This window comes from Zingiber officinale, chromosome 2B (assembly GCF_018446385.1).
Source record: "Zingiber officinale cultivar Zhangliang chromosome 2B, Zo_v1.1, whole genome shotgun sequence".
In the NCBI taxonomy this organism is placed as follows: Eukaryota; Viridiplantae; Streptophyta; class Magnoliopsida; order Zingiberales; family Zingiberaceae; genus Zingiber; species Zingiber officinale.
Window position 1 is genome coordinate 124,192,401 of NC_055989.1, and position 12,872 is coordinate 124,205,272.

Sequence of the window (12,872 nt, forward strand, 5' to 3'; positions counted from 1 at the left end):
TATAGAGAATAAGTCTTCTAAAGTACTTATCTCTAGATCCATTGAGATATAGTAGACATCTACTATTGAAGTACACTTTGGAGTTCTAGGAAAAGCGTTAAGTGCATAATAAATTGAGTCTTGATTTGTTACCGATTCGCTGAGGTTAATAAGTCTAGTGTGTTGGATCGAGACGCACGTGAGAGGGGGGTGATTCACATGATTTTCAAAAACTTTTCTTTTATTCTAAGAATGCACAACGGAAATGAAGGAAACAAGAAAGCAAGTAGAAAACATAAGTACACACCCGGTTTTACTTGGTTCGAAGTCTTCGGTGACTCCTACTCCAAGAGACAAGTCCCGCAAACCTATCGACGGATAATCCACTAAATACCTCTTCTAGAACCGTAGGAAGAGAGGATCGAGTACAAAGAAAAGTTAGAACAAGTATAATATGCTACACTTTCCTTTTATGCAGAATTTAAGTACAGTATGAAATATTCGTTACCCAACACCTTTGAAGATAATTGGATTGCACGATGTTGGATGACTTCTCAGTAGTAGTAGAGCACAGCAACGTCATAGCAATGCAGCAGCAGGAAGTTGGAGCAGTCGGAATGTCAATCAGACGCGTAGAAGCTTGTATTAGAGATATTTTAAAACCCTCTTTTATAGAGTGTGGAAGGCACATTTCATAGCCCTGAAAGTGTCTTCCATAGGCAAAACTCTATCCCAAAGTCACTGCTCCTTATCACCGATGAAGTCTTTTTCCATTAGAAGGCGTCTTCCATAGCACCGAAGGCACTTTCTATGAACAGTGCCAAAGGCGCCTTTCGTCACATGGAAGGCGCCTCGGGTGTTGTTCACCCGAGGCAATTTTTGCTCCTTTTGCTCTGTAAAACTTATTAATCCAACACAACAAATAATAACCTACAAGACAAAGTTAAAACATTAATAATATGATTAATTTATGACTTATACCCTATCCTCCATAACAAGATCTAGTCAGAGTCTCAATTTAGGTTTCTGAAATAAACCTAAATTGGACTGACACCTACTGTCCCCTCAACCGGGACACATCCTCACTTAGCCACTCTCCTCCAATGACTTACCTTCACTTACTCAGTGTCGAGTTACCTCCTCAACGTCTAATCTGACCCACCAAGTCTTTCTGTCGGAATCGCACATTCGGACTTTCTCCCGTCGAGAATCGAACATCCCGACCTCCTATCAGAATCCCACATCTAGACTTCGCCAATTGAGAATCACACATCTCGACTGAAATTTATGACTAGTGTTAGATCCTCTTGACCCATCAAGTTAGTCGACGATCCTGCACACTTGGTAAATGCATTAGATCATGATAACACCTAACTTAACTCACTTGTTATTCATCAAAACCTAAATTAGGGCATTAGTACAAATTACACTAACAACCTCCCCCTTTTTGATGCAATGACAACTTGAGTTAAAGTTAGGAAAAGAAAAACAATAAAAGGAAACATAGTTCAAGAGAAATTGTTTAGGGTTAAGAATTTCAAGATTTAGTTTGTCTTTAGTTTCTCTTTTTCTTACATGACCCTTATCCTCTCCCCTTTACATTCATCAAAAAATTATAAACAAACCTAGCATATTATGAAAATTGTAACGAAACTTTAGTAAGTATAAAACTTTTTTAAAAAAATCTACAGGTTTTATGGGAGGGAGAAGTTTAAAAATTCTTAAAGAAATTTTTAAACTTTTCAAAAAGGTTACAACACGTTGAAAATTTTCAAAAGCAAATATCATTTTGCAAGATATAAAACACCTTTTAAAAGCAATGTTACATGAATTCTGTAAAATAAATTAAAGTGTTTTTAAAGAAATTTTGTTAAGAAAGGATAAATTTATGCAAGAAGTAACATTTTTTAAAGTATTTTGACAAAAAATTTCTGATTTATCAAAAGGTTTTCAATATTTTAAAAATTGACTTTGCAAAATAAATCATTTTGTAAAAATAAATTTGGCAAAAAAAATATATTTTAAAAGATAGTTTGTTTGAAAAGTACTTCTTAAAATTTTAATTGTTCAAAGATCCTTTTAAAAAATTTTGCAAAGAATTTATCTAAGTAAAATATTTTTGGAAGTATTTTCAAAGATAAATTTTTTAAAGTGGGCAAACACTTGTTTTTTAAAAAAATAAGAGTTTTTGGAAAACAAGTATTTCTTAAAATTTTAATTGTTCAAAGATCCTTTTAAAAACTTTTGCAAAGAATTTATCTAAGTAAAATATTTTTGAAAGTATTTTCAAAGATAAATTTTTTAAAGTGGGAAAACACTTGTTTTTTTTTAAAAAATAAGAGTCTTTCGAAAACAAGTATTTGAAAGGTATTTTTGAAAGTATTTTGTAAAATATTTTGAAAGTAATTTTGAAAGTGAAATAAAATAAATTATTTTGAAAAATATTTTCAAATATCCTCCCCCTGAACCTGATGTATTTTTTAAAAAATATTCATCTAAAATTGTGACTCAAATGTCTAACCATAAGTTACTAATTAACTATTAGAAGATAACATTGTTCACTTGATAATCAAATTAAGTAAATATATTTAGTGAGTATTTGACTCAAATGAATTACTTAACCTTATCAATATAATTTTGGTATTTTTCACCCAGACTTGTGTTGATGCGCTGATATAAGCATCTAAAGTCCAAGCAATAGGCCTATGTATCTCACGCCGTTTTAAGTTTTTAAATACATAATCAAGGTAGAGTTAGTGTGTTTGTGAGATGCTCATTACCTAAATCTATAGGATCATGTTTTCTATGAGTGTGATCTAGACTAAGGCCAAAATATATTTTGAAATATTAAGGAAATGAGAATTTTTAGAAAATATAAGAAAAGAGTTTTCCTAGAATTTGCAAAACCACTTGAAAATTGTTTTGAAAATAACAATGCTAGTCTATCATACACATTCCTAATTTTTATCGTAAGTTGCTAAATTCAAGTTCTGATAATGGTTTACTAAACTTGTCAGTCAAATTTGATTTTGACTCAATATAGTTGAGTTCAATATCGCCTTTGGCTACATGATCTCTTACAAAATGGTGTTTAAATTTTATATATTTAGTTCTTGAATGATGCACTGAATTTTTGGTTAAATTTATTGAACTTATGTTATCAATAAAGATTTTTGTATGTCTATAGTTTAAGTTAAAGTCATATAGTGTGTGTATCATCCATAATAATTGTGCTACACACTCACCCATAGCTATATATTCTGCCTCAGCTGTAGATAAAGCAACACAATGTTATTTTTTACTAAACTAGCTGGCAAGTGATTGTCCAAATAATTGACATCTACCATTTATACTTTTTCTATCTAATTTAGAGCTAGCATAATCTGAGTTAGAATATCAAAAAAAAGTCAAAGTTAATTGTCTTAGGGTACCACATTCCTATATTTTGTGTACCTTTTAGATATCTAAAAATTCTTTTAACAAGTTTTAGATGAGATTCCTTAGCACGGGTCTGATATCTAACACACATATTAATTGCAAATAGTATGTTAAGTTGGTTTGCAGTTAGGTATAACAAACTACCTATGACACTTTTATAATACTTTAGGTTTATTGTGTTCCATTAGGATCACTATCTATATTTTCATTTATTGCATGGGTGTTTTTATTTTTTTTAGCATTGTCTATTCTAAATTTTCTAAGTAATTCCTTTGTATATTTTTCTTGTTAGACATAATTACCTTCATTAGTTTGTTTAATTTGTAAATCTAAAAATAAAGTTAACTTACCTACTAGACTCATTTCAAATTCTTATTCCATTAGGTTTATAAATTCTTGTAGAAAGTCTGAGTTTGTGTTAGTTAGAGCCCTAGAGCCAATCATTTGATGAATGTATGGACTCATTGTATCATATTCTTGTATATTAATAAAGGCGTTTGTTTGGTTATTATACTTATTTGTATTAGTGCCAAATAGACTAAGTATAATAGCGTCCTTGAGTAGAAGGTTCATACCTATATCAATCGATTAGTTGAATCGATAGTGAGATGATATAGGGAACACTACTCTAAATCATTCCTAGTCGAGTATTAACATTCAGGGACAATGTTAATGCAATAAGACTAGCATGTAGGTCAGCTCGATGACTTGATCTCACAAGTCATGGATATAGAGATATCAAGCTGACACATGGGTATACATTGGAGAATGTATACTGAATGACCCGCCATGAGAAAGTATCATGGATCGTTATATGAGTGTCATATACTTTCTCATGTGGCTATTAGTATGACTATTAGTCCTTAGACCTGAAGTCACCATGGATCCCTACATAAGGAGTTATGTACTTTGGTTTCGTCAAACGTCACTCGTAACTAGGTGGACTATAAAGGCGATTACTGGGTATATAACGAATTATGTAGAGGGATGTGAGTGATGTAGATGGGATCTATCCCTCCCATATGACGGGAGCGACATCGGTATTCTTGATAGAGTGAGACCACAAAGTGCATGGCCATGCCCAAATGAGTCAACATTAGATGTTGAGCTCATTTGATCGAGTGAGTCTACTTGGAGTTCAAGATTTAGATTGATTAGAGGATGACACGGTCTATGCCTCATATTGATCAATCTAGATGTCTAGGATAGAAGGACACTTGTCACATATTGTGAGGAGTCACAATTAGTAGTCACAAGGTGATGTTGGATCTCAACATTTCTTATAACTTGGGTAGCAATGATGTATTGCTAGATGTCGCTCATTGCTTATGTTTCTAAACGAGTTTAGAAACATTGCCAACGTTACAAGAACCTATTGGGTCACACACAAAGAACAAGTGGATGGAAATTAGGTTCATATGATGCACCAAAGATTGGATTCAAATTAGACTTATTGAGTTAGACTCAATTAGATTCAATTGTTGAATGAGTCTAATTTAAATTTGATTCATTAAGTCAATTTATATTAATGAATTGAGATTCATTAAATTGAAATTGACTTGAATCAAAGGTTGGATTTAACTCAACAAGGAAGAAATTGGTCAATTTTGACTTGACCAAATGGAAGTTGAAACATCAAGTTTGACTTGATGTATTGCCACATCATAAGGATGACTCATCCTTGCCACATCACCTCCACCTCATGAGGCATGCCACCTCATGGGGGTTACACCCTCCCCTTGGCTTTAATGTGGTCGGCCACATTAATGGGGGGGGGTTACATTGTGTGGCCGGCCACACTAATGCAATGGAGGGGTTTTGATTGTGTGGTGTAATGATGCATTCACTTCATTCTTCTTCCTCCTTGCTTCCTCCTCCTCTCCCTCTTGCTGTTGCCATGAGTTTTCAAGGGGTAGGAAGAAGGTGGGTGAGTGAATTAATCCAAGAAGTCCAAGAAGAAAGGTAATATTTTACAGGAGTGTATTGTATTCTCTTCTTTGCTTTCCTTTCTTCTTCCATTCCCATCCGAGAGCCCTAGAGAGAGTGCTAGCACACTTGGGGTCTCTCTTCTCCATCCTTGAGTGCTAGAGAGTACTCCTTGTTCGTGTGGATATCACTAGAGAAGTATCTACCTTGATACTTTGGAGATCCGACACGTACCTTGGACGAGCGGGAATTTTGCGAGGGCACGCTTCAAAGGTAAAAGTTCTTAACATGTAGATCTAGGAGTAGATCTAAAAAGGTTTTTTCAAACTCGTATTTGGTTTTTCCGAAAAATTTTTACCTTGCACGGATCCGTTGGCCTTGGGTGATTCGGGGTTTCCGCGACGCGAAAAGCGGTTTTCGCGACGCGAAAAGCGGTTTTCGCGGCCCGAAGAACCCAACAGTGGTATCAGAGCCACGTGCAAGGAAAATACGAGTTTGTTTTTTGGTTTTATGAAAACTAAAGTTTCTATAATTTTCTGTAAAATTATGATTTTTGGGTTTTTATGAGTATTTTTCTCGAGTAATCGAAGCACAAGTGTTTAGACGCTTGTAGGCTTCGGCTACCGGAAAGATTTTTCCAAAACGGCTTCGTTTCGCCCCAAAATTTTTTGGGACAGCGGGCTTGGGTGCCATTAGATCGCTTAGGAGCAACTCGCGATGGTTAGATCGTGGGTAGGGGTACTGCCCCTAACCCCGCAAGGGGATTTGCTCCGCGATTGCACCCGAAATCGCTAAAAACGAACCCGCCGGGAAGATTTTTCCGAAACGGCAATGTCTCGGCCCAAATCGTTTTGGGACAGCGGGTTTAGGCGCTGTTGGATCGCAAAGGAACCCTCGCGATGGTTAGATCGCGGGTAGGGGCGCTGCCCCTGGCCCCGCAAGGGGATCCGTTCCGCGATTGCGCCCGAAACCGCTAAACGGGTCCGCCGGGAAATTTTACTCGTAAAAATTAATTTTAAAATTATAGAAAATTCAGAAAATATATAATTTTGAATTATATATTAATTTTGTGATAGTCATGGCCCAAAAACCCAATGTGATTGGATTGTGTTGTAATTCATAATACGGCCTGCGTGCCGTTATGTGTTTGCGAGTGTTGTATTATATTCGCGACCTGCGCGTCGTGCCTTCTCTTATATTCTTGTTGTAAATTAGATTTAGACTCGAATGTAACTCGAGTTTCAAATTGTAATGTACAAATTGGAGCGGTGGAGGGTCCACACGAGACGGAGTTCCGAGGCGGGCACGAACAACACAAGGTGGTCAAAGGGAGGAGCTTGGAGAAGCTGTTGACCCTAGGTTGACCAATCGATCTTTTCATTAGCTTGAGAAGATCGTAGTAGGGCCATGACTAAATCACAAATAGATTAATTAATTGCTTGTGTATGTGATGCATATTTAATAAGTAGTTAATTAATTAGTGCCTTACGATTAGATTAGATCTAAGTCGTGCACATGATGCACCCTTGCGATTAGATTAGATCTAAGTCGTGCACAAGATGCATCCTTTTCGATTAGATTAGATCTCAATCGACTCAAGTCTAATGCCTAACCGTGCCGTGATACCTATCACTACCTCGATCACATGTATTGTTGAATCTGCCAAAGCAGAGCAATACATATTATCTTGGTAGGGTACGAAGGGACAATCTTGGTCCCGCCTATCAACGCATGGGTGAATACAAACTCAATTAGATTGAGTATTCCTAGTTACTCGGTTGGATTGAGTCAACTATAGGCATTCTTCCAACGGTTGGAAAAGATAGGTCAAAATCACATCTATATTAACTCTCGGGCGTATTAGCCAAAGCTAACTCAAGTTTAAATATAAATGCGGATATTGATTTTATTAACAAGAGTTGCATAGAGATGTAATTGGTAATCGCTACCTACCGATCATACTAAGTCTTGGGCGTATTAGCCAAAGCTAACTCAAGGGTTAGTATGATGTGGATCTTGTCCCACAAGAATTATAGAATTCAGTGGGAGCATCATTTAATTAAAGGCCTAATTAAATGATTTTAAAAGAATATGATATTTTCTGCAAATTTTCTGTTGTAGATAACCATGACGTCGAATACAAACTCTTTCTCCCTGCGTTCTGTCCTTAAGAAGGACAAGCTCAAACGGAGCGAGGTACAGGAACCCGAGAATAGTTCTCACCCAAGAACATAAATTACGTTCTAGAGCAGCCCATTCCGAGGCTCCTCCTGCCAACGCGAAATGATCGAGATGCTTACAAGAAGCATCAAGATGGCGCGATTAGATGTGTCTTGTCTTATGCTCGCAACCATGAACTCGAGCTTGAAGCAACATGAGTTGATGTGTGCTTATGATATGGTTGAACATCTTCGTCAACTATATCAAGGACAAGCAGGGCACTGGAAGAGGAACACAGGATACCGGAAGATCTTAACAAGAAGAGAAATAAGATTTCTACTTCAGGTATAAATGTTATAGAAGTCAACCTCTCTATTTCTTCGTCGTGGGTATTAGATATCGGATGTGCTTCGCACATTTGTACTAATATACAAGCACTGAGAAATAGCAGAGCATTGACAAAGGGCGAGATACACCTACGAGTAGGCAATGGAGCACGGGTTGCTGCTGTTGCTGTAGGGACTGATTTTCTATCTCCGCCCTCCGGGCTTATACTAGAGTTAGACGATTGTTGTTATGTGCCTGCATTGACTAAGAACATTATATCAGTTTCTTGTTTGGACAAGAAAGGATTCTCGTTTATAATAAAGAACAAATGTTGTTCTGTATATTTAAACGATATGTTCTATTGTAGTGCACCTCTGATGAACGGACTCTATATTCTAGACCTTGAGAGCTCTATCTATAACGTTAGTACCAAGAGGTTCAAATCGAACGATATGAACCACACCTATCTCTGGCACTGTCGCTTAGGTCATATAAATGACAAGCGCTTATCCCAGCTCCATAAGGATGGTTTGCTGGACTCATTTGATTTTGAATCATATAAGATATGCGAGTCATGCCTACGAGGTAAGATGACCAAGACTCCCTTTAGTGGGCACAGCGAGAGAGCGACTGATTTGTTAGGACTCATACATAGTGATGTATGTGGCCCTTTCAATGTCGCTGCTAGAGGCGGTTATAGGTACTTCATCACATTTACTGATGACTTCAGTAGATATGGTTATGTGTATTTGATGACACATAAATCTGAATCCTTTGAAAAGTTCAAAGAATTCAAGAATGAAGTACAGAACCAGCTTAGCAAGAGTATTAAAATACTTCGATCAGATCGAGGTGGTGAATACTTAAGCCATGAGTTTCGTGACTACTTAGCTGAGTGTGGGATTTTATCTCAACTCACTCCTCCTGGAACACCACAGTGGAATGGTGTATCCGAAAGGAGGAATCGTACCTTATTAGATATGGTACGATCTATGATGAGTCACACAGATCTTCCGACATACCTTTGGGGCTATGCTCTAGACACGACAGCTTTCATTCTCAACCGAGTTCCATCCAAGGCCGTGATAAAGATACCATATAGGATATGGACTGGGAGAGATGCCCAGGTGTCTTTCATGAGGATTTGGGGCTGTGAGGCTTACGTACGACGTCAAGTCTCAGACAAATTAGGACCCAAATCTGACAAGTCCTATTTCATCGGATATCCCAAGGAAACTAAGGGATATTACTTCTACATTCCCAGTCAGCACAAGGTAGTTGTGGCAAAGACTGGGGTCTTTCTAGAAAGGGACTTTGTTTCTAGAAAGACTAGTGGGAGCACGTTCGATCTTGAAGAAGTTCAAGATGCGAATACTAGCACTGAAGCCTCGATAGAAGTTGAACTGGAACCACAAAGTGTTGTGGATGATGTTCCACAAGGAGTTGAGGAACAACAACCAGTTCAAGTAGACATACCTCTTCGCAGGTCCGATAGAGTACGTCGTCAGCCTGAGAGATACTCATTTCTCTTGTCTGACCATGATGACATTGTGCTCATAGAGGATGAGCCCACCACCTATCAAGAAGCTGTGATGAGACCAGATTCCGAGAAATGGCTAGAGGCCATGCGATCCGAAATGGAATCCATGTACACCAACCAAGTATGGACTTTGGTTGATCCACCTAAAGGGGTAAAACCCATTGGGTGTAAGTGGGTCTTTAAGAGAAAGACTGGCATGGATGGACTTATCTATAAGGGTCGCTTGGTAGCTAAAGGTTTCAAGCAGATTCATGGTATTGACTATGATGAAACCTTTTCTCCAGTAGCAATGTTTAAGTCCATTCGGATCATGCTTGCTATTGCAGCCTACCATGACTATGAGATATGGCAGATGGATGTCAAAACTGCGTTTCTGAATGGAAACCTACTCGAGGATGTGTACATGACACAACCTGAGGGTTTTGTAGATCCACAACATACTAGCAGAGTATGCAAGCTGCAAAGGTCCATTTATGGACTAAAGCAAGCTTCTCGTAGCTGGAATCTTCGATTCGATGATGCAATCAAACAGTTTGGTTTCATCAAGAACGAAGATGAGTCTTGTGTCTACAAGAAGGTTGTAGGGGATATAGTTGTCTTCCTCATATTGTATGTGGATGACATATTACTCATTGGGAAGGACATCCCTATGCTGTCAAGACCTGGCTAGGGAGTTGCTTCTCAATGAAGGACTTAGGTGAGGCATCCCGCATTCTAGGGATTCAGATCTATAGAGATAGATCTAAGAGATTGCTTGGCCTAAGTCAGAGTACATACATTGACAAGGTACTCCTTCGGTTTGCCATGCAGAACTCCAAGAAGGGATTTCTGCCGATGTCACATGGCGTGAGTCTTTCGAAGACTCAAGGTCCCTCTTCTAGAGAGGAGAGAGACCGCATGGATCAGATCCCTTATGCCTCAGCCATAGGATTGATCATGTACGCTATGCTATGTACTCGACCTGATGTCTCGTATGCTTTGAGCATGACGAGCAGATACCAGTCAGATCCAGGTGAAAGTCACTAGATAGCGGTCAAGAATATTCTTAAGTACTTAAGAAGGACTAAAGAATATTTCTTGATATATGGAGGCAATGATGAGCTAACTGTAAAGGGTTACAGTGATGCCAGCTTCCAGACCGATCAGGATGATTATCGATCGCAGTCAGGGTTCGTGTTTTGCTTAAATGGTGGTGCTGTGAGCTGGAAGAGTTCAAAGCAGGACACAGTAGCTGATTCTACAACAAAGGCCGAATATATTGCTGCATCAGAGGCAGCAAAGGAGGCAGTTTGGATCCGCAAGTTCATCACTGAACTTGGGGTGGTTCCTAGCATCGCTGACCCAGTTGAGCTCTATTGTGACAACAATGGAGCTATAGCACAAGCGAAGGAACCTCGCTCACACCAGCGGACCAAGCATATACTACGGCGCTTCCATCTCATTCGAGAGATTATAGATAGAGGAGATGTGAAGATTTGTAGAGTACCTACAGAGGCTAACATCGCAGATCCCTTGACCAAGGCTTTGGCACAGAGGAAGCATGATGGTCACACTAGGTCATTAGGCCTTAGAGCCTATACTGATTGGCACTAGTGCTAGTGAGAGATTGTTAGTTAGAGCCCTAGAGCCAATCATTTGATGATTGTATGGACTCATTGTATCATATTCTTGTATATTAATAAAGGCATTTGTTTGGTTATTATACTTATTTGTATTAATGCCAAATAGACTAAGTATAATGGCGTCCTTGAGTAGAAGGTTCATACCTATATCAATCGATTAGTTGAATCGATAGTGAGATGATATAAGGAACACTACTCTAAATCATTCCTTGTCGAGTATTAACATTCAGGGACAATGTTAATGCAATAAGACTAGCATGTAGGTCAGCTCGATGACTTGATCTCACAAGTCATGGATATAGAGATATCAAGCTGACACATGGGTATACATTGGAGAATGTATACTGAATGACCCACCATGAGAAAGTATCATGGATCATTATATGAGTGTCATATACTTTCTCATGTGGCTATTAGTATGACTATTAGTCCTTAGACCTGAAGTCACCATGGATCCCTACATAAGGAGTTATGTACTTTGGTTTCGTCAAACGTCACCCGTAACTGGGTGGACTATAAAGGCGATTACTGGGTATATAACGAATTATGTAGAGGGATGTGAGTGATGTAGATGGGATTTATCCCTCCCATATGACAGGAGCGATATCGGTATTCTTGATAGAGTGAGACCACAAAGTGCATGGTCATGCCCAAATGAGTCAACATTAGATGTTGAGCTCATTTGATCGAGTGAGTCTACTTGGAGTTCAAGATTTAGATTGATTAGAGGATGACACGGTCTATGCCTCATATTGATCAATCTAGATGTCTAGGATAGAAGGACACTTGTCACATATTGTAAGGAGTCACAATTAGTAGTCACAAGGTGATGTTGGATCTCAACATTTCTTGTAACTTGGGTAGCAATGATGTATTGCTAGATGCCGCTCATTGCTTATGTTTCTAAAGGAGTTTAGAAACATTGCCAACGTTACAAGAACCTATTGGGTCACACACAAAGAACAAGTGGATGGAAATTAGGTTCATATGATGCACCAAAGATTGGATTCAAATTAGACTTATTGAGTTAGACTCAATTAGATTCAATTGTTGAATGAGTCTAATTTAAATTTGATTCATTAAGTCAATTTATATTAATGAATTGAGATTCATTAAATTGAAATTGACTTGAATCAAAGGTTGGATTTAACTCAACAAGGAAGAAATTGGTCAATTTTGACTTGACCAAATGGAAGTTGAAACATCAAGTTTGACTTGATGTATTGCCACATCATAAGGATGACTCATCCTTGCCACATCACCTCCACCTCATGAGGCATGCCACCTCATGGGGGTTACACCCTCCCCTTGGCTTTAATGTGGTCGGCCACATTAATGGGGGGGTTACATTGTGTGGCCGGCCACACTAATGCAATGGAGGGGTTTTGATTGTGTGGTGTAATGATGCATTCACTTCATTCTTCTTCCTCCTTGCTTCCTCCTCCTCTCCCTCTTGCTGTTGCCATGAGTTTTCAAGGGGTAGGAAGAAGGTGGGTGAGTGAATTAATCCAAGAAGTCCAAGAAGAAAGGTAATATTTTACAGGAGTGTATTGTATTCTCTTCTTTGCTTTCCTTTCTTCTTCCATTCCCATCTGAGAGCCCTAGAGAGAGTGCTAGCACACTTGGGGTCTCTCTTCTCCATCCTTGAGTGCTAGAGAGTACTCCTTGTTCGTGTGGATATCACTAGAGAAGTATCTACCTTGATACTTTGGAGATCCGACACGTACCTTGGACGAGCGGGAATTTTGCGAGGGCATGCTTCAAAGGTAAAAGTTCTTAACATGTAGATCTAGGAGTAGATCTAAAAAGGTTTTTTCAAACTCGTATTTGGTTTTTCCGAAAAAATTTTACCTTGCACGGATCCGTTGGCCTTGGGTGAT